Source organism: Puntigrus tetrazona, unplaced genomic scaffold, assembly GCF_018831695.1.
Source record: "Puntigrus tetrazona isolate hp1 unplaced genomic scaffold, ASM1883169v1 S000000335, whole genome shotgun sequence".
Taxonomy (NCBI): domain Eukaryota; kingdom Metazoa; phylum Chordata; class Actinopteri; order Cypriniformes; family Cyprinidae; genus Puntigrus; species Puntigrus tetrazona.
The window spans coordinates 34,016-61,638 of NW_025047994.1; the positions used below are offsets into that span (position 1 = coordinate 34,016).

A 27,623-nucleotide genomic window follows, 5' to 3' on the forward strand; every position below is an offset into this window, starting at 1 on the left:
GCATGATTAGCAAAGTGACTAGCATGTCGCTAGCATGTTTTTAGCATGATTAGCAAAGTGACTAGCATGTCGCTAGCATGACTAGCATGTCGCTAACATGTTTTTAGCATGATTAGCAAGTGACTAGCATGTCGCTAGCATGACTAGCATGTCGATAGCAAGTTTTTAGCATGATTAGCAAAGAGACTAGCATGTCGTTTAGCATGACTAGAATGTCGCTAACATGTTTTTAGCATGATTAGCAAGTGACTAGCATGTCGCTAGCATGACTAGCATGTCGCTAGCATGTTTTTAGCATGATTAGCAAGTGACTAGCATGTTTAGCATGACTAGCATGTCGCTAACATGTTTTTAGCATGATTAGCAAGTGACTAGCATGTCGCTAGCATGACTAGCATGTCGCTAGCATGTTTTTAGCATGATTAGCTAAGTGACTAGCATGTCGTTAGCATGACTAGCATGATAGCGCAGCTAGCATGACTAGCATGTCGCTAGCATGTTTTTAGCATGATCAGCAAAGTGACTAGCATGTCGTTAGCATGACTAGCATGTCATTAGCATGTTTCTAGCATGATTAGCAAGTGACTAGCATGTCGCATGCTAGCATGACTAGCATGTCGCTAGCATGTTTTTATCATGATTAGCAAGTGACTAGCATGTCGCTAGCATGATGACTAGCATGTCGCTAACATGTTTTTAGCATGATTAGCAAGTGACTAGCATGTCGCTAGCATGACTAACATGTCGCTAACATGTTTTTAGCATGATTAGCAAATTGACTAGCATGTCGGTAGCATGACTAGCATGTCGCTCACGATGTTCTGATGCAAAGATATAGGTCTTGCTAAAAGGTTGCTAGGGTGTTTGATAATGGTTGCTAAGGCGTGGATAGGAGATGTCTATGGTGACTCAGGATTGGCTGTTTGCTGCCCCGAGTCAAGCGAGCCCACCCCATGTCTCTGTGGCGTTCTTTTTGAAGATATGTAAGTTTTGGTTAAGATTTTGGTTGCTAAGGTCATCGATAAAGGTTGCTAGGGCGTGGCTATGAACAGCTGAAGTAGTTCATGATTGGCCGTTTGCTGCCCCGAGTCAAGCGAGCCCACCCCATGTCTCTATGACGCTCTGATCCAAAGATACCCATCTGAACCATTATAATGGCAGTCTATGGGATCTGTTGCTAGGGCGCTCTAATTGGTTGCTAGGGCGTGGCTTGACACCTTCATAGTGATTCAGAGACTTTGATTGGTTAGCTGAGTAAAACGAGCCCACCCCCACGTCTCTATGACATTTTAATGCAAAGTTATTTAGATTTGCGAAATTCCTATGTAAATTACCATAGTAGGAAAAACACATGTGCATTTTTCCCTCACCATACTATGTCAATGGGGCAACTTTGGAGGTCTCTTGCCCCCCAAGGGTAAAACTTTTACCCCACTGTGGGGTATGTTCTCGTTCAGCTTGATAAAGTCTTCAAATCTGGTGATTTACAAGTTTGTGCGATATTCTCGCTCTGCGCTACGATCCGTCAAAGTTGGTCGCAATGTTACGTCTATGGGATTTTTCGCCCGATTTTTCGCCCGGTGTACGAAAATCGTACGCCCGATCGCTTATAAAAGTCATAGCACATCTTTCCACAATACCCGCCACGATTTGGCGCCCGTTTCAGGGGTGTGTGGCAAAAACTCTTGGGACTAGTTGGCGCCGAAAAATCGTCGGAATCTATAATAATAATAACTAGAAAGTACATTTCCTGAAGAAAATGTGAGTGGTGCTTGCCGTGGCAAAACTCGCCCTCGGTTGCTAGGGTAAATAGGTTGGTTGCTAGGAAACAGCTTGGTAGCTGACAATGATGATACACTTGTCACTATGAATGATATAAACCAACCCCCATGTCTCTATAGCGTTCGATTTAAAGATATGCCCGTTTGAGTTGGGGTTGCTAGGGTGTTTGATAATGGTTGCTAAGGCGTGGATAGGAGATGTCTATGGTGACTCAGGATTGGCTGTTTGCTGCCCTGAGTCAATCGCACCACCCCCATGTCTCTGTGGCGTTCTGTTTTGAAGATATGCAAGTTTGGATTTTGGTTGCTAAGGTCATCGATAATGGTTGCTAGGGCGTGGCTATAAACAGCTGAAGTAGTTCATGATTGGCCGTTTGCAGCCCCGAGTCAAAGCGAGCCCACCCCCCATGTCTCTATGACGCTCTGATCCAAAGATACCCATCTGAACCATTATAATGGCAGTCTATGGAATCTGTTACTAGGGCGCTCTAAATGGTTGCTAGGGCGTGGCTTGACACCTTCATAGTGATTCAGAGACTTTGATTGGTTCGCTGAGTAAAACGAGCCCACCCCCACGTCTCTATGACATTTTAATGCAAAGTTATATTGATTTGCAAAATTCCTATGTAAATTACCATAGTAGGAAAAACACATGTGCAGTTTGACCCTCACCATAGTAAAAAGTTTGGAGGTCTCTTGCCCCCCAAGGGTAAAACTTTTACCCCACTGTGTGGTATGTTCTCGCTCAGCTTGATAAAGTCTTCAAATCTGGTGATTTACAAGTTTGTGCGATATTCTCGCTCTGCGCTACGATCCGTCAAAGTTTGTCGCAATGTTACGTCTATGGGATTTTTCGCCCGATTTTTCGCCCGGTGTCATCACGAAAAATCGTCGCGCCCGATCGCTTATAAAAGTCATAGCACATCTTTCCACAATACCCCGCACGATTTGACGCCCGTTTCAGGGGTGTGTGGCAAAAACTGCGGGACTAGTTACGCGCCGAAATTTGTCCGGAATCCGGAATAATAATAATAATAATAACTAGAAAGTACATTTCCTGAAGAAAATGTGAGTGGTGCTTGCCGTGGCAAAACTCGCCCTCGGTTGCTAGGGTAAATAGGTTGGTTGCTTGGAAGCAGCTTGGTAGCTGACAATGATGATACACTTGTCACTATGAATGATATAAACCAACCCCCATGTCTCTATGACTTTCCGAATGAAAGATATGCCCGTTTGAGTTGGGGTTGCTAGGGTGTTTGATAATGGTTGCTAAGGCGTGGATAGGAGATGTCTATGGTGACTCAGGATTGGCAGTTTGCTGCCCTGAGTCAAACGAGCCCACCCCCATGTGTCTGTGACGTTCTGTTTTGAAGATATGTAAGTTTGGATTTTGGTTGCTAAGGTCATCGATAATGGTTGCTAGGGCGTGGCTACGAACAGCTAAAGTAGTTCATGATTGGCCGTTTGCTGCCCCGAGTCAAACGAGCCCACCCCCATGTCTCTATGACGCTCTGATCCAAAGATACCCATCTGAACCATTATAATGGCAGTCTATGGAATCTGTTGCTAGGGCGCTCTAAATGGTTGCTAGGGCGTGGCTTGACACCTTCATAGTGATTCAGAGACTTTGATTGGTTCGCTGAGTAAAACGAGCCCACCCCCACGTCTCTATGACATTTTAATGCAAAGTTATATTGATTTGCAAAATTCCTATGTAAATTACCATAGTAGGAAAAACACATGTGCAGTTTTCCCTCACCATAGTAAAAAGTTTGGAGGTCTCTTACCCCCAGGGTAAAACTTTTACCCCACTGTGTGGTATGTTCTCGCTCAGCTTGATAAAGTCTTCAAATCTGGTGATTTACAAGTTTGTGCGATATTCTCGCTCTGCGCTACGATCCGTCAAAGTTTGGCGCAATGTTAAGTCTATGGGATTTTTCGCGATTTTTCGCCCGGTGTACGAAAATCGTCGCCCGATCGCTTATAAAAGTCATAGCACATCTTTCCACAATACCCCTCGCACGATTTGGCGCCCGTTTCAGGGGTGTGTGGCAAAAACTGCGGGACTAGTTACGCGCCGAAATTTGTCCGGAATCTAGTATAATAATAATAATAAGAACTAGAAAGTACATTTCCTGAAGAAAATGTGAGTGGTGCTTGCCGTGGCAAAACTCGCCCTCGGTTGCTAGGGTAAATAGGTTGGTTGCTAGGAAACAGCTTGGTAGCTGACAATGATGATACACTTGTCACTATGAATGATATAAACCAACCCCCATGTCTCTATAGCGTTCCGATTTAAAGATATGCCCGTTTGAGTTGGGGTTGCTAGGGTGTTTGATAATGGTTGCTAAGGCGTGGATAGGAGATGTCTATGGCGACTCAGGATTGGCTGGTTGCTGCCCTGAGTCAATCGCACCCACCCCCATGTCTCTGTCATGTTCTGTTTTGAAGATATGCAAGTTTGGATTTTGGTTGCTAAGGTCATCGATAATGGTTGCTAGGGCGTGGCTACGAACAGCTGAAGTACTCCATGATTGGCCGTTTGCTGCCCGAGTCAAAGCGAGCCCACCCCCATGTCTCTATGGCGCTCTGATCCAAAGATACCCATCTGAACCATTATAATGGCAGTCTATGGAATCTGTTGCTAGGGCGCTCTAAATGGTTGCTAGGGCGTGGCTTGACACCTTCATAGTGATTCAGAGACTTTGATTGGTTCGCTGAGTAAAGCGAGCCCCACCCCCACGTCTCTATGACATTTTAATGCAAAGTTATATTGATTTGCAAAATTCCTATGTAAATTACCATAGTAGGAAAAACACATGTGCAGTTTGACCCTCACCATAGTAAAAAGTTTGGAGGTCTCTTGCCCCCAGGGTAAAACTTTTACCCCACTGTGTGGTATGTTCTCGCTCAGCTTGATAAAGTCTTCAAATCTGGTGATTTACAAGTCTGTGCGATATTCTCGCTCTGCGCTCACGATCCGTCAAAGTTTGGCGCAATGTTAAGTCTATGGGATTTTTCGCGCGATTTTTAGCCGGCGTCACGAAAATCGTCGCCCGATCGCTTATAAAAGTCATAGCACATCTTTCCACAATACCCGCACGATTTGGCGCCCGTTTCAGGGTGTGTGGCAAAAACTGCGAGGACTAGTTACGCGCATGATTGAAAATCGTCACGGAATCTATAATAAGAATAATAATAATAAGTAAGAATAAGTATGAGGAATAGTAATAGTGTGCTTTGCCTTGAAAGGCAAGCACCACTAATAAGAATAAGTATGAGCAATAGTAATAGTGTGCTTTGCCTTGAAAGGCAAGCACCACTAACTAGAAAGTACATTTCCTGAAGAAAATGTGAGTGGTGCTTGCCGTGGCAAAACTCGCCCTCGGTTGCTAGGGTAAATTGGTTGGTTGCTAGGAAGCAGCTTGGTAGCTGACAATGATGATACACTTGTCACTATGAATGATATAAACCAACCCCCATGTCTCTATGACGTTCCGATTTAAAGATATGCCCGTTTGAGTTGGGGTTGCTAGGGTGTTTGATAATGGTTGCTAAGGCGTGGATAGGAGATGTCTATGGTGACTCAGGATTGGCTGTTTGCTGCCCTGAGTCAATCGCAGGCCACACCCCATGTCTCTGTGACGTTCTGTTTCGAAGATATGCAAGTTTGGATTTTGGTTGCTAAGGTCATCGATAATGGTTGCTAGGGCGTGGCTACGAACAGCTGAAGTAGTTCAAGATTGGCCGTTTGCTGCCCCGAGTCAAACGAGCCCACCCCATGTCTCTATGGCGCTCTGATCCAAAGATACCCATCTGAACCATTATAATGGCAGTCTATGGAATCTGTTGCTAGGGCGCTCTAAATGGTTGCTAGGGCGTGGCCTGACACCTTCATAGTGATTCAGAGACTTTGATTGGTTCGCTGAGTAAAACGAGCCCACCCCCACGTCTCTATGACATTTTAATGCAAAGTTATTTAGATTTGCAAAATTCCTATGTAAATTACCATAGTAGGAAAAACACATGTGCAGTTTGACCCTCACCATAGTAAAAAGTTTGGAGGTCTCTTGCCCCCCAGGGGTAAAACTTTTACCCCACTGTGTGGTATGTTCTCGCTCAGCTTGATAAAGTCTTCAAATCTGGTGATTTACAAGTTTGTGCGATATTCTCGCGCTCTGCGCTCTACGATCCGTCAAAGTTTGGCGCAATGTTAAGTCTATGGGATTTTTCGCCCGATTTTTCGCCCGGTGTACGAAAATCGTACGCCCGATCGCTTATAAAAGTCATAGCACATCTTTCCACAATACCCATACGATTTGGCGCCCGTTTCAGGGGTGTGTGGCAAAAACTGCGAGGACTAGTTCTGGCGCCGAAATTTGTCCGGAATCTATATAATAATAATAACTAGAAAGTACATTTCCTGAAGAAAATGTGAGTGGTGCTTGCCGTGATAAAGGCAAGCACCTCTGTTAATGACTAGCAAGTACATCCGAAAATGTAGTGGTGTTTCTGGCAAAACATAGCCTCTGTTGCAAACTAGCATGTCGTTAGCATGTTTCTAACATGATTAGCAAAGTGACTAGCGTGTCGCTAGCATGACATGCATGTTAGCATGTTTTTAGCATGATTAGCATGTGACTAGCATGTGACTAGCATGAGCTAGCATGTGACTAGCATGTAGCATGTTTAGCATGTTTTTAGCATGATTAGCAAAGTGACTAGAATGTAAGAGCTAGCATGTTTTTAGCATGATTAGCAAAGTGACTAGCATGTAGCATGTCGCTAGCATGACTAGCATGTCGCTAACATGTTTTTAGCATGATTGGATTAGCAAGTGACTAGCATGTAGCTTCGCATGACTAGCATGTCACTAGCATGTTTTTAGCATGATCGCTAGCAAGTTTTTAGCATGATTAGCAAAGATGACTAGCATGTCGCTAAGCATGTTTTTAGAATTAGCAAGTGACTAACATGTTTTTAGCATGATTAGCAAGTGACTAGCATGATTTTTAGCATGATTAGCAAGTGACTAGCATGTCGCTAGCATGACTAGCATGTCGCTAGCATGTTTTAGCATGATTAGCAAGTGACTAGCATGTCGCTTAGCATGACTAGCATGTCGCTAACATGTTTTTAGCATGATTAGCAAGTGACTAGCATGTCGCTAGCATGACTAGCATGTAGCATGTGACTGGCATGTCGCTAGCATGTTTTTAGCATGATTAGCAAAGTGACTAGCATGTCGTTAGCATGACTAGCATGTCGCTTCGCATGATTAGCATGTTTCTAGCATGATTAGCAAGTGACTAGCATGTCATAGCATGACTAGCATGTCGCTAGCATGTTTTTATCATGATTAGCAAGTGACTAGCATGTCGCTAGCATTGCATGACTAGCATGTCGCTAACATGTTTTTAGCATGATTAGCAAGTGACTAGCATGTCGCTAGCATGACTAACATGTCGCTAACATGTTTTTAGCATGATTAGCAAATTGACTAGCATGTCGGTAGCATGACTAGCATGTCGCTACGATGTTCTGATGCAAAGATATAGGTCTTGCTAAAAGGTTGCTAGGGTGTTTGATAATGGTTGCTAAGGCGTGGATAGGAGATGTCTATGGTGACTCAGGATTGGCTGTTTGCTGCCCGAGTCAAGCGAGCCCACCCCATGTCTCTGTGCGTTCTTTTTGAAGATATGTAAGTTTTGGTTAAGATTTTGGTTGCTAAGGTCATCGATAAAGGTTGCTAGGGCGTGGCTATGAACAGCTGAAGTAGTTCATGATTGGCCGTTTGCTGCCCCGAGTCAAGCGAGCCCACCCCATGTCTCTATGACGCTCTGATCCAAAGATACCCATCTGAACCATTATAATGGCAGTCTATGGGATCTGTTGCTAGGGCGCTCTAATTGGTTGCTAGGGCGTGGCTTGACACCTTCATAGTGATTCAGAGACTTTGATTGGTTAGCTGAGTAAAGCGAGCCCACCCCACGTCTCTATGACATTTTAATGCAAAGTTATTTAGATTTGCGAAATTCCTATGTAAATTACCATAGTAGGAAAAACACATGTGCATTTTTCCCTCACCATACTATGTCAATGGGGCAACTTTGAGGTCTCTTGCCCCCAGGGTAAAACTTTTACCCCACTGTGGGGTATGTTCTCGTTCAGCTTGATAAAGTCTTCAAATCTGGTGATTTACAAGTTTGTGCGATATTCTCGCTCTGCGCTCACGATCCGTCAAAGTTGGTCGCAATGTTACGTCTATGGGATTTTTCGCCCGATTTTTCGCCGGTGTCACGAAAATCGTCGCCCGATCGCTTATAAAAGTCATAGCACATCTTTCCACAATACCCGCACGATTTGGCGCCCGTTTCAGGGGTGTGTGGCAAAAAAACTGCGGGACTAGTTACGAATAACCGAAAATCGTCACGGAATCTATAATAATAATAACTAGAAAGTACATTTCCTGAAGAAAATGTGAGTGGTGCTTGCCGTGGCAAAACTCGCCCTCGGTTGCTAGGGTAAATTGGTTGGTTGCTAGGAAACAGCTTGGTAGCTGACAATGATGATACACTTGTCACTATGAATGATATAAACCAACCCCCATGTCTCTATGAGCGTTCCGATTTAAAGATATGCCCGTTTGAGTTGGGGTTGCTAGGGTGTTTGATAATGGTTGCTAAGGCGTGGATAGGAGATGTCTATGGTGACTCAGGATTGGCTGTTTGCTGCCCTGAGTCAATCGCACCCACCCCATGTCTCTGTGATGTTCTGTTTTGAAGATATGCAAGTTTGGATTTTGGTTGCTAAGGTCATCGATAATGGTTGCTAGGGCGTGGCTACGAACAGCTGAAGTACTCCATGATTGGCCGTTTGCTGCCCCGAGTCAAGCGAGCCCACCCCCATGTCTCTATGGCGCTCTGATCCAAAGATACCCATCTGAACCATTATAATGGCAGTCTATGGAATCTGTTGCTAGGGCGCTCTAAATGGTTGCTAGGGCGTGGCTTGACACCTTCATAGTGATTCAGAGACTTTGATTGGTTCGCTGAGTAAAAGCGAGCCCATCCCCACGTCTCTATGACATTTTAATGCAAAGTTATATTGATTTGCAAAATTCCTATGTAAATTACCATAGTAGGAAAAACACATGTGCAGTTTGACCCTCACCATAGTAAAAAGTTTGGAGGTCTCTTGCCCCCAGGAGGGTAAAACTTTTACCCCACTGTGTGGTATGTTCTCGCTCAGCTTGATAAAGTCTTCAAATCTGGTGATTTACAAGTTTGTGCGATATTCTCGCTCTGCGCTACGATCCGTCAAAGTTTGTCGCAATGTTAAGTCTATGGGATTTTTCGCCCGATTTTTCGCCCGGTGTCACGAAAAATCGTGACGCCCGATCGCTTATAAAAGTCATAGCACATCTTTCCACAATACCCGCACGATTTGGCGCCCGTTTCAGGGGTGTGTGGCAAAAACTGCGGGAGGACTAGTTACGCGACTAAAATGTCTGACGGAATCTATAATAATAATAATAATAACTAGAAAGTACATTTCCTGAAGAAAATGTGAGTGGTGCTTGCCGTGGCAAAACTCGCCCTCGGTTGCTAGGGTAAATTGGTTGGTTGCTAGGAAGCAGCTTGGTAGCTGACAATGATGATACACTTGTCACTATGAATGATATAAACCAACCCCCATGTCTCTATGACGTTCCGATTTAAAGATATGCCCGTTTGAGTTGGGGTTGCTAGGGTGTTTGATAATGGTTGCTAAGGCGTGGATAGGAGATGTCTATGGTGACTCAGGATTGGCTGTTTGCTGCCCCGATTCAATCGAGCCCACCCCATGTCTCTGTGACGTTCTGTTTTGAAGATATGCAAGTTTGGATTTTGGTTGCTAAGGTCATCGATAATAGTTGCTAGGGCGTGGCTACGAACAGCTGAAGTACTCCATGATTGGCCGTTTGCTGCCCCCGAGTCAAAGCGAGCCCACCCCCATGTCTCTATGGCGCTCTGATCCAAAGATACCCATCTGAACCATTATAATGGCAGTCTATGGAATCTGTTGCTAGGGCGCTCTAAATGGTTGCTAGGGCGTGGCTTGACACCTTCATAGTGATTCAGAGACTTTGATTGGTTCGCTGAGTAAAGCAGCCCACCCCACGTCTCTATGACATTTTAATGCAAAGTTATATTGATTTGCAAAATTCCTATGTAAATTACCATAGTAGGAAAAACACATGTGCAGTTTGACCCTCACCATAGTAAAAAGTTTGGAGGGTCTCTTGCCCCCAGGGGTAAAACTTTTACCCCACTGTGTGGTATGTTCTCGCTCAGCTTGATAAAGTCTTCAAATCTGGTGATTTACAAGTTTGTGCGATATTCTCGCGCTCTGCGCGCTACGATCCGTCAAAGTTTGGCGCAATGTTAAGTCTATGGGATTTTTCGCCCGATTTTTAGCCGGTGTACGAAAATCGTGACGCCCGATCGCTTATAAAAGTCATAGCACATCTTTCCACAATACCCGCACGATTTGACGCCCGTTTCAGGGGTGTGTGGCAAAAACTGCGGGACTAGTTACGCGCCGAAATTTGTCCGGAATCTAGTATAATAATAATAATAACTAGAAAGTACATTTCCTGAAGAAAATGTGAGTGGTGCTTGCCGTGGCAAAACTCGCCCTCGGTTGCTAGGGTAAATAGGTTGGTTGCTAGGAAGCAGCTTGGTAGCTGACAATGATGATACACTTGTCACTATGAATGATATAAACCAACCCCCATGTCTCTATGACGTTCCGATTTAAAGATATGCCCGTTTGAGTTGGGGTTGCTAGGGTGTTTGATAATGGTTGCTAAGGCGTGGATAGGAGATGTCTATGGTGACTCAGGATTGGCTGTTTGCTGCCCTGAGTCAATCGCACCCACCCCCATGTCTCTGTGACGTTCTGTTTTGAAGATATGCGAGTTTGGATTTTGGTTGCTAAGGTCATCGATAATGGTTGCTAGGGCGTGGCTATAAACAGCTGAAGTAGTTCATGATTGGCCGTTTGCTGCCCGAGTCAAACGAGCCCACCCCCATGTCTCTATGACGCTCTGATCCAAAGATACCCATCTGAACCATTATAATGGCAGTCTATGGAATCTGTTGCTAGGGCGCTCTAAATGGTTGCTAGGGCGTGGCTTGACACCTTCATAGTGATTCAGAGACTTTGATTGGTTCGCTGAGTAAAGCGAGCCCACCCCACGTCTCTATGACATTTTAATGCAAAGTTATATTGATTTGCAAAATTCCTATGTAAATTACCATAGTAGGAAAAACACATGTGCAGTTTGACCCTCACCATAGTAAAAGTTTGGAGGTCTCTTGCCCCCAGGGTAAAACTTTTACCCCACTGTGTGGTATGTTCTCGCTCAGCTTGATAAAGTCTTCAAATCTGGTGATTTACAAGTTTGTGCGATATTCTGCGCTCTGCGCTACGATCAAATCAAAGTTTGTCGCAATGTTACGTCTATGGGATTTTTCGCCCGATTTTTCGCCGGTGTCACGAAAATCGTACGCCCGATCGCTTATAAAAGTCATAGCACATCTTTCCACAATACCCCGCACGATTTGACGCCCGTTTCAGGGGTGTGTGGCAAAACTGCGGGACTAGTTATGTGCGCGAAATTTGTCCGAATCCGGAATAATAATAATAATAATAACTAGAAAGTACATTTCCTGAAGAAAATGTGAGTGGTGCTTGCCGTGGCAAAACTCGCCCTCGGTTGCTAGGGTAAATTGGTTGGTTGCTAGGAAGCAGCTTGGTAGCTGACAATGATGATACACACGCTTGTCACTATGAATGATATAAACCAACCCCCATGTCTCTATGACGTTCCGATTTAAAGATATGCCCGTTTGAGTTGGGGTTGCTAGGGTGTTTGATAATGGTTGCTAAGGCGTGGATAGGAGATGTCTATGGTGACTCAGGATTGGCCGTTTGCTGCCCTGAGTCAATCGCACCCACCCCCATGTCTCTGTGACGTTCTGTTTTGAAGATATGCAAGTTTGGATTTTGGTTGCTAAGGTCATCGATAATGGTTGCTAGGGCGTGGCTACGAACAGCTGAAGTACTTCATGATTGGCCGTTTGCTGCCCGAGTCAAAGCGAGCCCACCCCATGTCTCTATGACGCTCTGATCCAAACATACCCATCTGAACCATTATAATGGCAGTCTATGGGATCTGTTGCTAGGGCGCTCTAAATGGTTGCTAGGGCGTGGCTTGACACCTTCATAGTGATTCAGAGACTTTGATTGGTTCGCTGAGTAAAAGCGAGCCCACCCCCACGTCTCTATGACATTTTAATGCAAAGTTATATTGATTTGCAAAATTCCTATGAAAATTACCATAGTAGGAAAAACACATGTGCAGTTTGACCCTCACCATAGTAAAAAGTTTGGAGGTCTCTTGCCCCCAGGGTAAAACTTTTACCCCACTGTGTGGTATGTTCTCGCTCAGCTTGATAAAGTCTTCAAATCTGGTGATTTACAAGTTTGTGCGATATTCTCGCTCTGCGCTCACGATCCGTCAAAGTTTGGCGCAATGTTAAGTCTATGGGATTTTTCGCGATTTTTCGCCCGGTGTGTACGAAAAATCAGACGCCCGATCGCTTATAAAAGTCATAGCACATCTTTCCACAATACCCGCTACGATTTGGCGCCCGTTTCAGGGGTGTGTGGCAAAAACTGCGGGACTAGTTACGCGCCGAAATTTGTCCGGAATCTATAATAATAATAACTAGAAAGTACATTTCCTGAAGAAAATGTGAGTGGTGCTTGCCGTGGCAAAACTCGCCCTCGGTTGCTAGGGTAGATTGGTTGGTTGCTAGGAAGCAGCTTGGTAGCTGACAATGATGATACACTTGTCACTATGAATGATATAAACCAACCCCCATGTCTCTATGATGTTCCGATTTAAAGATATGCCCGTTTGAGTTGGGGTTGCTAGGGTGTTTGATAATGGTTGCTAAGGCGTGGATAGGAGATGTCTATGGTGACTCAGGATTGGCTGTTTGCTGCCCTGAGTCAATCGCACCCACCCCCATGTCTCTGTGACGTTCTGTTTTGAAGATATGCAAGTTTGGATTTTGGTTGCTAAGGTCATCGATAATGGTTGCTAGGGCGTGGCTATAAACAGCTGAAGTAGTTCATGATTGGCCGTTTGCAGCCCGAGTCAAACGAGCCCACCCCCATGTCTCTATGACGCTCTGATCCAAAGATACCCATCTGAACCATTATAATGGCAGTCTATGGAATCTGTTGCTAGGGCGCTCTAAATGGTTGCTAGGGCGTGGCTTCACACCTTCATAGTGATTCAGAGACTTTGATTGGTTCGCTGAGTAAACGAGCCCACCCCACGTCTCTATGACATTTTAATGCAAAGTTATTTAGATTTGCAAAATTCCTATGTAAATTACCATAGTAGGAAAAACACATGTGCAGTTTTACCCTCACCATAGTAAAAAGTTTGAGGTCTCTTGCCCCCAGTGGTAAAACTTTTTACCCACTGTGTGGTATGTTCTCGCTCAGCTTGATAAAGTCTTCAAATCTGGTGATTTACAAGTTTGTGCGATATTCTCGCTCTGCGCTACGATCCGTCAAAGTCGGTCGCAATGTTACGTCTATGGGATTTTTCGCCCGATTTTTACGCCCGGTGTCACGAAAATCGTCACGCCCGATCGCTTATAAAAGTCATAGCACATCTTTCCACAATACCCGCATACGATTTGACGCCCGTTTCAGGGGTGTGTGGCAAAAACTGCGGGACTAGTTACGTGCCGAAAATCGTACGGAATCTATAATAAGAATAATAATAACTAGAAAGTACATTTCCTGAAGAAAATGTGAGTGGTGCTTGCCGTGGCAAAACTCTCACTCGGTTGCATGACTAGCATGTCGCTAGCATGTTTCTAGTATGATGAGCAAGTGACTAGCATGTCGCTAGCATGATGACTCAAGATGTCGCTAGCATGACTGGAAGCATGTCGCCAGCATGTTTCTAGCATGATTAGCAAGTGACTAGCATGTCGCTAGCATGTTTTTAGCATGATGAGCAAGTGACTAGCATGTCGCTAGATGACTAAGCATGTCGCTAAAGCATGTTTCTAGCATGATTAGCAAGTGACTAGCATGTTGCTAGCATGACTAGCATGTCGCTAGCATGTTTTTAGCATGATTAAGCAAAGTGACTAGCATGTCGCCATGACATGACTAGCATGTTTCTAGCATGATTAGCAAGTGACTAAGCATGTCGCTAAAGCATGACTAGCATGTCGCTAGCATGTTTCTCGCATGATTAGCAAGTGACTAGCATGTCGCAAAGATGTTTTTAGCATGTTTAGCAAAGTGACTAGCATGTCGCTAGCATGACTAGCATGTCGCTAGCATGTTTCTAGCATGATTAGCAAGTGACTAGCATGTCGCTAGCATGACTAGCATGTCGCTAGCATGTTTTTAGCATGATTAGCAAGTGACTAGCATGTCGCTAGCATGTTTTTAGCATGATTAGCAAGTGACTAGCATGTCGCTAGCATGTTTTTAGCATGATTAGCAAAGTGACTAGCATGTCGCTAGCATGACTAGCATGTCGCTAGCTTGACTAGCATGTCGCTAGCATGATTTTAGCATGATTAGCAAAGTGACTAGCATGTCGTTAGCATGACTAGCATTTGTCTAACATGTTTTTAGCATGATTAGCAAGTGACTAGCATGTCGTTAGCATGACTAGCATGTCACTAGCATGTTTCCAGCATAATTAGCAAGTGACCAGCATGTCGGTAGCATGACTAGCATGTCGCTACGATGTTCTGATGCAAAGATATAGGTCTTGCTAAAAGGTTGCTAGGGTGTTTGATAATGGTTGCTAAGGCGTGGATAGGAGATGTCTATGGTGACTCAGGATTGGCTGTTTGCTGCCCTGAGTCAATCGCACCCACCCCCATGTCTCTGTGACGTTCTGTTTTGAAGATATGTTTTGAGTTTGGATTTTGGTTGCTAAGGTCATCGATAATGGTTGCTAGGGCGTGGCTACGAACAACTGAAGTACTCCATGATTGGCCGTTTGCAGCCCCGAGTCAAACGAGCCCACCCCCATGTCTCTATGACGCTCTGATCCAAAGATACCCATCTGAACCATTATAATGGCAGTCTATGGGATCTGTTGCTAGGGCGCTCTAAATGGTTGCTAGGGCGTGGCTTGACATCTTCATAGTTGATCAGAGACTTTGATTGGTTCGCTGAGTAAAACGAGCCCACCCCCACGTCTCTATGACATTTTAATGCAAAGTTATTTAGGTTTGCAAAATTCCTATGTAAATTACCATAGTAGGAAAAACACATGTGCATTTTACCCTCACCATAGTAAAAAGTTTGAGGTCTCTTGCCCCCCAAGGGTAAAACTTTTACCCCACTGTGTGGTATGTTCTCGCTCAGCTTGATAAAGTCTTCAAATCTGGTGATTTACAAGTTTGTGCGATATTCTCGCTCTGCGCTATGATCCGTCAAAGTTTGGCGCAATGTTAAGTCTATGGGATTTTTCGCCCGATTTTTAGCCGGCGTACGAAAATCGTGACGCCCGATCGCTTATAAAAGTCATAGCACATCTTTCCACAATAACCCGCACGATTTGACGCCCGTTTCAGGTGTGTGGCAAAAACTGCGTGGACTAGTTACGCTTACCAAAATCAGACGGAATCTATAATAATAATAAGTAAGAATAAGTATGAGGAATAGTAATAGTGTGCTTCGCCTTAAAAGGCAAGCACCACTAATAAGAATAAGTATGAGCAATAGTAATAGTGTGCTTTGCCTTGAAAGGCAAGCACCACTAATAAGTATGAGGAATAGTAATAGTGTGCTTTGCCTTAAAAGGCAAGCACCACTAATAAGTAAGAATAAGTATGAGGAATAGTAATAGTGTGCTTTGCCTTGAAAGGCAAGCACCACTAATAAGTAAGAATAAGTATGAGGAATAGTAATAGTGTGCTTTGCCTTAAAAGGCAAGCACCACTAATAAGAATAAGTATGAGGAATAGTAATAGTGTGCTTTGCCTTGAAAGGCAAGCACCACTAATAAGTATGAGGAATAGTAATAGTGTGCTTCGCCTTAAAAGGCAAGCACCACTAATAAGTAAGAATAAGTATGAGGAATAGTAATAGTGTGCTTTGCCTTAAAAGGCAAGCACCACTAATAAACTAATAAAATGTTTAATCTGGTATATTACCAAGTTTATATTTTAAGTTAAGCTTGGTAATATACACATTTTTTTGTTGTTTTTGGAAAACAAATGGCTGACACTGAGCATATGAATAAAATAAAATAAAAATAACAGAAAATACGATTAAATAAATAAAATATTGCAGTTAGGTACAGAAGAAAAAAAACTGCATTGCATCTCAAACATAATCTAAATTGACTATTTTTAGATAATGTGAATAATAATAATAAAAAAATATGAAACATTATAAGGGGGTAAAAATCTTGATTCACTAGAACACACACACACACACACACACACACACACAGACACACACACACACACACACACACACACACACACACACACACACACACACACACACACAGACACACACACACACACACACACACAGACACACACACACACACAGACACACACACACAGACACACACACACACACACACACACACACACACACACACACACACACACACACAGACACACACACACACACACACACACACACACACACACACACACACACACACACACACACAGACACACACACACACACACACACACACACACACACACAGACACACACACAGACACACACACACACACACACACACAGACACACAGACACACACACACACACACACACACACACACACACACACACACACACACACACACACACACACACACACACACACACACACACACACAGACACACACACACACAGACACACACACAGACACACACACACACACACACACACACACACACACACACACACACACACACACAGACACACACACACACACACACACATACACACAGACACACACACAGACACACACACACACACACACACACTGTTTCCAAACCTTTGACTGGTAGTGTGTGTGTATATACTAAATCATAGCATTAAATCTAGATTCAATATTTTAGTTCATTATTTAACAGGCAAATTTGTGACATTGAGCATGTGAAACATAATAAAATGACATTAATTTAGGTAAGAAAATATTACAAAACAAACACTGAAGTAAAGGGAAACAAAATCTAAACTCACTGTTTCTGGTCACGTGACATTAAGCCTGTGAATAACAATGAAAATAAATGAGATAAAAGAACCAGTAACTACTAATCGCCAACATCACCACCATCCCAAAATGAAAAGAGACACAGAAATAATCACGAGCCATTGTAAGCTTATTATGATTTATAATATACTCATCCTCATAATCATTATTGATAGATCTCTTTACAGTTATAATCTTTTGGAAGGAAAAGATGCATCTCTTGTTCTCTTTCCAAGATTGTCTTTTAGGTTTAGCATTAGCGTCCAGTGGTCCTTGTAAAGTGCATGACATGTATCACATCCAGAGAATGTACTGAGTCCTCCGTCTCTCGGTTCTTCTCTTTGTTGTATTATTGTGCTCAGTTTTTGTCTTTACCCTAGAAAACGAAAGGTCTGTACAAGAAATGAAAAACCAGGCCTCCTGAATGATAATGTGGGGACAATGTCACATTTACACACAGACACATGCAGACCAACACCTAATATCTCATCCGCTGATGTGCACAGTTCATTCTCCATCCCTGCTGACGTCAGGAGCATCTCCACAGACGTGACCTCAAACATTTACCATCCATAGTTTCAGAAGGCCTTGTTCACACGGACAGCAGAAATTGGTTTTGCAGCAAGTAATACAGGTCAAAATAGATCCAAATTACATTCAAAGGTCATCTGAAAAGTTATAATTACACACAATACATATTTTGAAAGGTTTTACATATATTTAGATCATTTATGTATATATGTGTGTATATATATATATATACACACACACACACATACACACACACACACACACATATATATATATATATAAACATACAACTTTTTCTTAAATATATACATGCATGTGTGTGCAATTATATATACACAATAAATATACACAGTACATGTAAACATATTTTTGGATGCGATTCATTTTGATTATATATAATAGGTTTACATTTAAGGTGAACTGAAATATACATTTGAAAGTAATTTCCATAAAAGCTTTTAAAATGTATTTGCGCCATATATCCAATGCTAAAGCTGAAATTGATTAAACGCGAAATATATTCATTTTAAATTAAATATTAAATAACATTCCGCAGTTCAAAGTATTATCAAATACTTCGTATTTAAATACAAAAGAAGCGTACTTTAAAGCATGACAAAGTATTATTAAAATCAGTTATTTAAACAACCGTAACCTCACAAAGTGCGCTTAAAACTATTTAAGCGTTTTAAGAAACACTAATGATACTATACTTTCTTTAAGTACACTTAAGTGGCCTTTTATTTCATTTATCTACTAAATAATATCTGCAAGTGCAGACATTAACAATATTAATCTCTTCTGCAGGTTCAGATATTAATATATCATTTCTGCAAGTGTACATGTGTAAAAAATATACTTTTTATAGTTTTGAAGTTCACGTTAAATACATTTAAGTACACTTCTTTTTCGCAATGGTGTGAACAGACGGATCCGATTTCAATCATTTTCATACTCCAGCTCACCCATGTTTTTTTTTTTACTCCGTGTATTAAACTATGTGGTATTTATTATATGCTACGTAATGAATGAATGCATTGGATAAATTAAATACACAGTATATGACTAAAAAGACAGTAGCTGACGCTAAAGTCATTACCGTAGACAGCGATACACAGTAATATACAGTACCTCAACAAACAGATCCAGTCACTTTAAAAACAGCAGACGGACGACTGGATTTAGAAAACAAACCGGATTACTGCGCAGTGTGAACAAGGCCTGACTTTCCCTTCAAAGCTCAGAGCTCCATCAACCCCAAAGCACCTCAAGTTATGACCTGTTTCTGAATCACATCTTCTCATCAGTCCTCTCAGTCTTGGTCTGTTCATCTATCCGTTTGTCCATTCGTCCACCCATCCTTATATACACTGTATTTCCATATTGCATGTACATGTTTATAGCAAATGAGGGCTTATTTAAAATCCATAAATCATGCCTGAGTGTGAACAGTAAAGCCTGTAATGACATTCAGTTGAATATTGATTAGATAGAAAGGCGTGGTTTGATTGCTGATACAGTTACATACCGCAATAATCGATAGGCAAAGCTTCTATGACAATTACAGGTTCTTTTTTTTTTCCCCTCAGTGTTTGTGCTTAACGTATATGAAGTATACTAATACTACAATACATCTAGATTTGGATAAGGTTTAAAGGATATAATTGCAGCTGTGAATTTGTCGACTATTAAGAAACTGCGTAACACGGCGGAGGTCTTTATAAAGCTATAGCTTGTGTTAAGACAACGATGAAAGCAGCGGGTTCTTCGAAAGCATCGTCACAAAGCTCGCTTGCAGGCGTTAAAAGTATTTCGAAATCTCTAGAGTGTTACAAATGTACAGACGGACTGTCGTAGTGAATATATTTCAAAACGATATATTCGCAATTTCGGACAGAACGAGGCAGCTATGGAGGCGCTGTTAAACGCGATGCTTTGAGAGCGTCGACGTATTTCGCTATTAAACGCTCGCGACATCTTATGAAGAGTTCCTTCGTCTCGAAGACGAGCTGAAGCCCTGGCAGTGTGAAAGGGCTCGTGTCCTATGCATGGACATCCAATATAAAAGGGCTTCTACATGCATTCGACAACGCACACTGAAAAGAAGTAACATCGATAAAGTCGGTTTTCCTGAGGCGATTGACAAGCTTCCTCAGAGTGGCGTATGTTATGTAGGATATACAGTCATTAAAACGAGATACGATGGTAAGTATGAGAGGAGGACGAAAAAACCCACTGCAGTTCTAAACTATGCTTTTTTTAATTATGAAGGAATGGATGCAAATTAAATTTATGCATGAATAAATGCCTTAAACTACGAAGAGTACGTCAATTCCTTTTCACACTCTAAAATGGGTTGCGAACCATTTCATGTTGACTTCAAGTATCTTTTCAGTGTCTCGCTCGTTAAGGCTAAACATAAAAGTAACGTCTGCGATACGTCGCTCGCTTTTCCAAATGACCTTAAGCAACCTCTGCTTTCTCTAAACATTACCTTAAAGCTGGTGAAAGCAGGTAGCATGGCTTAGCGTACCCCGACCCTCAGTCGTCGAAGCTCCGGGGCAGGGGGAAATAAAAGTGTTATTAGTTTAAGAAGTCTTGCATTTGGAAAGGATGGAGTGAACGGCGCACCACGCTCCTGGATATGGCAGTACTGCCTCACTGAGAGGCTTTTTAAAGTTTTCGGAGAGAATTTGCGTAGCTTCAGTGGCTGGAGGCCTACATCTCATTCGGCCAGCATAACAGCAAACATAGCGGCAGGGAGATCTGCCAAGTGTTTTGGCAGTGGAGTGAATCTAATTCTGAGACAAACCTTGGGCAGATCGGCGTGTTTAAACTGGGGTGGAAGGGTATGTAACGTTTAGTTACCGGAGCTTTTTTATTTACTTCTTAACTATAAATTGCATAGGTCCTGAACCACTTTAAAAAACAAACAAACAAAAAAAACCTACCATTTTCCACTTTAAAGACCCCATGAAATGGTTTTACAAATAACAATGTTAACTAGAGAAAAAAACCATATTAAATAAATAAATAAATAAATAAATACAAGTGTAAAAAACAATTAAATTAATTTTTTTGTGATTTATTTGTTGCTTAAAAAAATAGGATTTCATAAATACACATGGCTACATTTTAATGGAGATATATACATTTGCATATGCATAATGGTGTAGTTACATTATTTACCAGCAGGGGCTAACTGGGGACTAACCAGTCAGAACTAGTTGAGAACGAGACTTCCAGAGCACTGACTTTTTTTTTTTGTGTGTGTGTCCCTAAATAGAGGATATAATCTGTATTTGGCTTAATGTTCTCAAAAAGGCTTAAAAATTTTGATTATATCTTAATATACTTTAAAAATAAAGAATGGCCTACTCTGCCTCAAACTGAACTGGATGAGCGAAAGCGTTGATTTCATGAGGTCTTTAACATCAATGCAGTATAAGCTACAGAATAGAAGTGTCAAATGTACCACAAAATCATGAGAATCCCTTGTTATTAAATCAGGAATCGAGATTTTGCAGAGTTAGTTCCCCCCATATCCAAATGTGATGCTTTGAAATGCTCGTTTTAATTGGTGCATCTCTCTCTCCCGCCAAACCAAGATATGAACAACCTTGATGGTATTCGACCCTGAAAGTTGGCTATTACACTATATCTAATGTATTAGCCTACTAACATACAAAACAATTTGCAAAATCTTGCGACCTCAAAACGAAGAACAAGCATTTATAATATTGCACATACCGTTAATCTCACAGAGAAAAATATTTATATTGATAAAGATATGAATACTTATTCCTAGTTTCGTAAGTATCATTCTTACTACATGCATGCTACAAGGAATGTGTACCAGACATGCACCACAAAAGTAGTAGAATATTTCCTATCATCTCTTACAAAAAGCTATTCAAGGAAGCATCGTTTTATCCAAATTCTCCAGCATCATATTATGAGCAGGATGCACCATGAAATGGCACTAAAATGTAAAAAGAACATAAAAATGCATTTAATAACGGCAGTGAACTTCATCTTTGGTGACCTGACTTAGTGAGTTTTGCTGTTGTTGGCTGCAATGTCACAGTAAAATATCTACACTCCCGCAGCCCCTGTCAGGGCGCTTTGTAGGGAGTAGATCGTTGTTACAAAAGACATTTCTCATACACATGGAATGCTCGGAAGTTTACAATGCTGGGAAAAGTAAGTGACATGAGGAAATGATGCAATGGAGGGCAGCTGCTCATGCAGTATAGTGGAATGACGACGATGGAAAAATGGGCGACTTCAAAACAACCGTCGTTCCTATTTCAGGTCTGTTAACTCTAACATGGGACACACTGAGATCCTAGGCAGCAAAAGAGGGAAAAATGGTCGTAGAGATAGAGAAAAGTGGCAGTTTAACCGACTTTTCAAGCCCCCGATATCGGTCATGCATGTATTTCTCCATCACAAGATGGAATGTAACAATTTTAGATACCTCACGTGGTACGCTATTGCGGCTGGCAGGACAGGCAGCGTTTTGTGCATTCACAGAAAAATACATCCTCCGTGGTGATTCTTCACGAATATACATCAACTCCTCCGTGTTTTAAAGCCACTTATCAATTTGGAGTGACAAAATTGCTGTTCTTCCCAGGTACAAATACACTCAAGGGGTCCTCAGGTTGGCAGTGAATGGGCAAATGGGAGTAGGAATTGGTCCCTCTTATGTAACGCTTGCATCTATAGGTTAGGCTACGATTTGGCTACTGTTGCAAGCAGAACGACTACTAGAACAGTCACATAGAAAAGACAAACTCCATGCAGACACTGAACACGAGGATGCAAAACAACGTCCTCCTCCCGATCAAGTTTTCCAGAACTTGTGACAGGGAATGATGAGGATGGAATGATGGAGAGGTCTTCTTTACCGATCCTTCGCTCAAATGGACACATTTCAATTCTCCCGTCTTGAAACTCTTGCATGAGGCGACTGAAGCCTTCAAAACCGAGGAGGGGGGGGGGTTGCAATCCCCTACTTCATCTCACCTTCTTCGTCAAGGCAGTTCAATGCGGTTATACATCTGTAAGCATTTTGGTGATGTTAACATAGTTAGTGTTGGTTAGGGTGCAGTTGCCGGTCTTGATGTTCTCCTCTCGAAAGTCCTCATTGCTGTTGTTCACAGCTTCTTGGATCTCCATGTAGTCAGACTTGCTCATGGTTGACCCGCCATGCTCTTTTTGAGGTCCTCAGAGGAGTCTATCTTGGGGACGCTGGTCACGTTAAGGTACTGGGCTTGTTCCTCACCCTCTGTCTCTCTGTGGTAGAAGTAGTTGAAGTTGGAGACTATGACGGGCACGGGCAAGGCGATGGTCAGCACACCAGCGATAGCGCACAGGGATCCCACAATCTTGCCTCCGATGGTCGTTGGAACCATGTCACCGTACCCTACAGTCGTCATGGTGACTACGGCCCACCAGAAAGCATCAGGGATGCTAATAAACTGCGAGTCAGCCTCATCACGCCTCGCGAAGTAGACGGCACTGGAAAACAGGATGACTCCGATGAAGAGAAAGAAGATGAGCAGACCGAGCTCCCTCATGCTGGCCTTAAGCGTTTGCCCGAGAATCTGCAGCCCTTTCGAGTGCCGGGACAGTTTGAAGATCCTGAAGACTCGCACTAATCTGATGACCCTCAAAATGGCAAGTGACATGGCTTGCTGGCCTTGCTGACCATCCTCCGGCTTCTCTGCTAGCTCGGTGCCCAAGGTGATAAAGTAAGGTATTATAGCCACGATATCAATGATGTTCATGATATTGACAAAGAAGCCCGCTTTGCTGGGACATGCAAAAGAAACGCACCAGGAACTCAAAGGAGAACCATATGATGCAAAGGGTCTCCAGGATGAAGAAGGGGTCAGTAAAGTAGGTGGAGGTGTAGCTGCTTGTTGAGTTGGAGCTCCTGGACGTTTTGTGGGGGTCCAGTTCCTCACTGCGAAACACGGGAAGTGTCTCCAGGCAAAAACTGACTATAGATATGAGGATGACCATGACGGAAATGATGGCAATAATCCGGGCAGGCCCTGAACTCTCAGGGTACTCAAAGAGCAGCCACACCTGCCTCTGAAACTCATTTTCTGGCAGGAGTTTCTCCTCCTCCTTAATAAATCCTTCATCCTCCCTGAACATCTCAATGGCTTCTTCCCCGAGCTCGTAAAAACGTATCTCCTCAGAAAAAATATCCAGTGTCACATTGACAGGTCTCCGCAGCCTGCCGCCTGACTGGTAGTAATAGAGAATGGCATCAAAACTTGGGCGGTTTCTGTCGAAGAAGTACTCGTTCCTCAGGGGGTCAAAGTAGCGCATTCTCTTTTTGGGGTCCCCGAGCAATGTCTCTGGGAACTGGGACAGAGTTTTGAGCTGCGTCTCAAAACGCAGGCCAGAGATATTAATGACCACCCTTTCGCAGCACTCATGGTCTGGTTCCGGGTCATACGTGTCCTGTGGCTGACCCGGGAGAGCTGCGGCTTCATCAACTGGGTCGCCTGTGGCAACAGTCATGCTGTGAACCAATGCAACCTGCAGTTTGGGGTCAGGACGCGAAGGTGTTGCCTCTAAAAATCTGTGGGAAAGAAATTCGGGGCTTTCTTTCACTCCTTAGCACCACCCTCTTGCAAACACTGGAAGAAATATAAAACAGAAGAAAAGATTACTCAGGCAAACATGCATTCAAGAATGCAATGTGCTTGACAGACATGCAGTCGTTCCGCTCTACTGTGAGTCTATTTGGATTCTGCAACACAATGCATAAAGCGCTCATTTTGTTTTTGAACTAATATAGCAAGTTATTCAAACACCGTCAAATCTGAAATGAAAGTGAAAACTTCAAAGCACTGCACAAGGACCCAAAGCATCACTGCTGAGGAAATACACATAAAGTGTGGCTCTAGAAAACCAGGGCATCTAAAAACACCTATCAATCACATGGAGAAGTCAGCCTGACCACTTTACACATTGTAGTTGCTTTTATCTGCCAAGTAGATCAATACTTGCCATGGCAAGACTGTATCATTCCTCTTAGGATTCAATTATGCACTGTAAATCTAATAACAGCCTGAGTGCACTTAAATCATAATTAGATATTTCAAAACCTCCCCAAATGCATTTTGCCAAGACAGCAAGACTGCTTGAGACAGAAAAGTCAAAGAAATGCAACACTGTCTGCCTTAGTTCCCCAGTCAGTAGGTAATACAAATATATCTAATAAACATATATGTCTCGTTGATTTGCACATAATTTCCTATTAAGGTCTGTATTGTGTGTACCATTTAGGATTTATTATTATTAGAAAAATAATTGATTTCAAATGTATTTTAAATGTAATGAATTAAGAGGAACCCAGAGCTAAATTGCTCCACTAATGTGTTTCTTTAATAGCATGAGTTTTTTTTTTTACAAATGTATGTAGAATTACAATTCGCATATATAAGATACATAAGGTGATACTTACATGATCCAAAATTTCCAAATTGGATCATTTGGCATACAACTTAGGCATATTCAGATGAACAGAATCCAGAATATTTGTTAATATCAGTTTAATGCGTGGATAATGGTAATATATCCAAATTCTGATCAATATTAGAATTTTCGGCTGCCAGTGTCCCTACTGCTTAAACCAGCCTCACACAGTTTGCTAGGCTGGTCTCAAGCTGGTCTCAAGCTGCCTAAGCTGTTGCTCAGTAGGTTTGGCCGACGATCCAGCCCGGTTACTCAGTCTGAGCGGATGAAAAGTGCTCTAAAACCACCCAGCAGCAAACAGCTAAGACCAGCAAGCAAGCTTAGGATGGTTTAATTTTTTTTTTTTTGCAGCTGGAGGTGTTAATCCAAACCTCAGACGTGCATGTGAATCATTGCATTGTGACTAATTAAACGTAACCAGTTTGCTATTTGAATAAAAAACAACAACTACTTCAAGCTTCCAAGAAGCCAGTGAGCTCAGCACCCACAACTACTGCAATAAGCCAAGAGTAGGTTACGCAAGCTTACCTGCGAGCATCAAGAGTCCCCAAAGCGCCAGAGAAACCATTTGCCAGATGATTATGTTTACATGGCACCGGCAGGGCTAATAAAACGTCTCATTGCCAGGGTCAGTGGTGTCTTTCAGCAGCCATTCATTACAGGTACCGCAATGATCCCGGTCTTCCTCCCAACCGCTGCGCCAGATCCGCCGCGCCGGACGCGAATAAATCCAGCCGCGCGCGCCTCCGGGACAAACGGGAAACATACAGCGGCGCGCCTCGAAGAAACGCGCGGAGCCGAGGCGAAAGGGACTCCCTCAAGGCGTTATTCGCAAAGAGCTTCCCATTGAAACGGTCCGAAGATGCTAAGGTCAGCAAAATCTGACGCCCCCCGTGTCCTCACAGTGTTGTCTCGACTCAATATAGAGATCTGCAAAGAAACAGGGGAGCCGTTTGCGTTGGGCGTCGCCTCAAACATGCTCACATTACACAAGATAGTAACATTTAACGCAAGAGACCGAGGAGAACCGCCTGAATACGTGTGGCCGCTCGGGTCTGCTGGCCAAAATGATGCTCTGAGGAGTGGCAACATCTTGTTGTCGAGCAAACGCGCTCATCTTACGGGCAGAAATCCATAGAGCATCACGTTTCAGATGTTCCCAGTCATAATTTCGCCGTTTGTTTGGGGTTGCGCAAAGACGGCGTCCGTTTTTAACGCGCTATCCAATTGCCCGAGAACAACTGCTTTTGATTACAGGACACATATTCAGATCCCATGCATCCCATGCACCCGCGAAAAACACATCACACCGGCTGCGATCGGCGTTTTAACCCCTTCAAGCAAGCGCGGGGTGTCTGCAGTGACATGCTTCGGCAACGGGTTCCTCTCTCTATAGGTGGACGATCAAGGCATGCCCATGCAATACCGTGCTAAAGGCATTCACGCAAGGCGTCGATGCGTCAAAGCATGCATTTTAAAAAAAAATTTAAATTAAAAAATTAAATAAAAAGTCAACCTTCCCGAGTTGTTGCTTTCAAGATGCAAAATATCCATCGGCTTATGCACGGGGGGGGGGGGTTCCTCGCGCGCTTACTTGCTCGTTCTCTCCTCGTTCATTTTAGGGAGTGGCGGCGGCGGCGCGAGCGAGCCGTTTCGTGTCAAAGTCCAACTTTTCGCCTTTTACTCATAATTCTCGTGCAGGAGCGAGCGCTACGGGCTGCAGTCGGGCGCTGCTGCGCATACAAAGGGACTGGGGCGATCTGCGCTGCTCTCGCCACCACTCCTTACCGCTCTACAGCGTGGGCAAATTAAAGGGGAAGCGCCTCCTCTGCGCTAATACAGCTGATGCCGCTCGTGAGGAGCCCGCGGAGCCGGTCCCATCCCACCACAAACCCGTCTGCTCGTTTCAAGCGTTATACAGGCAGCCTTTTAAAACACACCTTGAGAGGCGTTTTATATAACGTGGTATAAAATAATTAGAAAATGTAAAGTCGTCGCCTAATTATAAAACATGTAGTGTTTAGATATTATTTGTATGCAACATTTTTATACTATCTATAAGATAAATAGAATAAAATAAATGAATATTGATTCTAAAATATTCCCATTTTTTTTTCTAAAATAATATAAATGTAATAATATCTCCCCCGCGAGTCACAAATGATCAAAACTTGTATTTGTAAAACATGGTAGTATTTTAAAATGTATGTGCAATATTCCAAACAAATATAATAATAATTATAATAATAACGATACAAATAACAACAATTATTCTGGTGGTTATTATTATCATTATTATTTAATTATATAAATATTACATAGAATTATTGTTAACATATACGAGTTAGTATTCCAGTACAATTGATCTTTTATTACGTCATTTAACTTTTTTTAATTCAATTAAAAACATTTACATTAGTGCTGTCAGATGATTAATCATGATTAAACATATCCGAAATAAAAGTTTTTGTTTACATGTGTG

The 27,623-nt window shown here is 42.8% G+C and overlaps 1 pseudogene; it reads right to left on the minus strand.

The window, feature by feature from the left end:
• Window positions 1-22,489: 22,489 nt before the first annotated feature.
• Window positions 22,490-26,649, minus strand: LOC122333674 (annotated as a pseudogene).
• Window positions 26,650-27,623: the final 974 nt, after the last annotated feature.